This window comes from Strongylocentrotus purpuratus, unplaced genomic scaffold (genome assembly GCF_000002235.5).
Source record: "Strongylocentrotus purpuratus isolate Spur 01 unplaced genomic scaffold, Spur_5.0 spur5_scaffold_5, whole genome shotgun sequence".
Taxonomy (NCBI): Eukaryota; Metazoa; Echinodermata; class Echinoidea; order Camarodonta; family Strongylocentrotidae; genus Strongylocentrotus; species Strongylocentrotus purpuratus.
Window position 1 is genome coordinate 42,077,019 of NW_022145611.1, and position 2,685 is coordinate 42,079,703.

Genomic DNA, 2,685 nt, shown 5'->3' on the forward strand with positions numbered 1-2,685 from the left:
TGTCAGGAACTATTGTTGCCAGGATAAACTTTGTTAACTCACTAAAAGCACATGGATCGCCATAGAGGTGGTATGGTACGTATGGTACATTGTGTTAGTAAAGAGCTCATATATGACTAAGCATTTAATGTGTTATTGTAAGTAGGAACTATGACAATTGTAAAACACATCAAAGACCTTTTTTTTTATATACTACAGCCCCCTCTGGTATGACAGCTATGAAAACTTTCACAATGTGACTGCAGCCAGAATTGATCTTTCCAAGGTACATGTATAAATGGGAAACATAGTGAGAAACAAAATACTTTCTTCAGCCCAAACTAATCTTTAAGACTGGTACATGTATGACACCACTGGAAAATGAATATGTCATTTGACAGGAATAGAAATTAGAATGAGATTACAAGATATTGCCCAAGATTTAATCACAGTTGCAATTCTTAAAACCTATTGTTGTGACCATATACCTGGTGATAAACCTTTTGTTGGGATTCTTTTCTCAATCTGCTTTTTAAGTCAGTTTTATAGAGATTAAAGCAAGTTATAACATGCTTTAGTGTATGGTGCTTGCATAATATGGTTACTTGGGATATATTAAAAAACAGGTATATTAGAGTAAGTTGGAATAGGATTATAGGTACTGACTACTGACTGTGAATAAGCATGTTTGTTTTGTTTTTGTCTTGATAAATCCATCATTCTTGAAGAGTTACCAACAGGGTTTTTAATGTCTAGGGTAATGGTAGAAACTTCCTTGAAGTCTGATACCTTTTTATTGCTTGTGCTATTTTAGTGTTTCCTCTCAGCAGCAATGACCAGCCTTACAACAAAGAAACACAAAATGTGCCTGTATGAGGAAGATAAGATTCATAAATCTGTTGGCTTGCTTGCTATCCCATTGGGGAGGGACAGTGTGTTTGTGTGTGTGTGTCCCAGATGTGAAACCAGCTGCTTGGGCCAATCACAGAGCCTGATAGAAAACCCTTGTCAGCTCAGAGAGCTAGAGTTGATGTGATATGACTCACATTGAAAGCTCCACTAGTAGTACTCCTTTCCGTTGCTTGTCGGATCTACTCTGACTGCAGGCAGTACCATGTATGTACTGGGTACCACCATCGTTCAATCCCTCCTTCCCTAAGCCGCTAGCCAACACTGGAGGGCCATCCCCATGCGCCGCCGCTCTGCTGTCTTCCGTTCTTTTTTCTTCGTTGCGCGTCCTTTTCCTGTAGAGAGGATATCATTCATTGTCTGTTTTGCTAGTACCGAGTAAAACTGTATTTTATACACAACTTCAGGGAAGGATCTTTACGCCTGCGCATTAGCTGCGTTAAAGTGGCTTTTCTTTCTTTGCTCTGCCCATTCTGGATTTATATTAAGGAAATAATCACTCTTTCTTGGATTGTACTTTTGAATCAATTACGGTAAACATGGTTCAAAGAAATACACAGGTGAGTGCATGTTTTACATCTGAATGCTGCAGACTGTTTCCATAAAGTTTGATGTGTATGTATGCAATTGTTGTTGTTTTGTACATTCAGGCTTATATATGAAACCCATACAGATATCATTGACCAATTCACTAAATTTTGATGCAAGATTCTAGGTTGCATAAAGAAATACATTTTGCCTTGTTCGTCTTTTGTACAAGAATAGCCTCATGTAACTGATGTTGTCAAACCCAATGTTAAACAAGTGAGCAAATTACAAATAAACTGTTTAATTATAGATGCACCTATATGTTGTAGTAACAGAAGTAATCCTATTATACCTAACCATTTCTGATAAATTTATTTTTCACGCTATGAACCATTTGTTTGTTTCTTATCATTTAGACAAAGAGATAATAGGCTTACGTTGATAGAATGGTATCATATTAATCACAATCATTGATAGCCATATGGTAAAATCCCATGGGTTTTATAATTCAGAATTAATTTGTTAGAAATATATTGCCCTATTCACATCCATGAACACATTTATCAAAGTACTGGATGACTGTTTTGCATACAATTGCCAAACAAACATTGTGTATAGACAGATTGCTTAATGCAAGGTATTCATTTCATTGAATTCAATTTTCTTAGTATGATCATGATGTTAAGAATAGTTGCCTTCATTTTTGATATACCGGTACATCTTTGAGGGGGAAATATCTTGTTAAAAGAACTGTGAGGCATTAATTAACCACCACCACATGAAGCGTATATCAGACATCGGCCGGCAGTTGGTATTTTATGCCAATAGGTCATGTGTTTAATGGGGAAATTAACTTTTCAAAAAACAACAACTGGTACCCGACAATTCTGCTACATGGATCATTAAGAGCTTGAAGAGAAAAGATCCAAACAGTAATCAGATCCTCTGTCATTAAAATGGTTAAAACTACCTAGTAAAATAAGAGTAATATCAATTTCAAATTTAATAATTTAATAATTGTAACAAAAACCCCCAACAACACAAATGATATTAACACAATGGAAACATCATGATGTGTTGGTTGTGTTTTTTTTGTAAATCAAAGAAATGAAAAAATTAACACTGCGTTGAACTTGGTGATCTTAATCATTTAACTTAACCAAACTTCCCCTTAATTAGTAGCAGAAAACGAGGTTTTTGAAGATGTAACTGTTACACAAAGTAATACATGGTAGCATTGAATATTGTAAGTGGCTTACTGATGTAATT

At 35.4% G+C, this 2,685-nt stretch overlaps 1 protein-coding gene across 1 annotated transcript in view; it reads left to right on the forward strand.

Annotated features, from left to right (window-relative positions):
• Positions 1 to 637: 637 nt before the first annotated feature.
• Positions 638 to 2,685, forward strand: part of LOC590815 (forkhead transcription factor N2/3) — a gene marked incomplete in the record, with an annotated part of 28,297 nt that continues 26,249 nt past the window's right edge. Inside the window, 1 exon segment of the mRNA XM_030999643.1 lies at positions 638 to 1,448.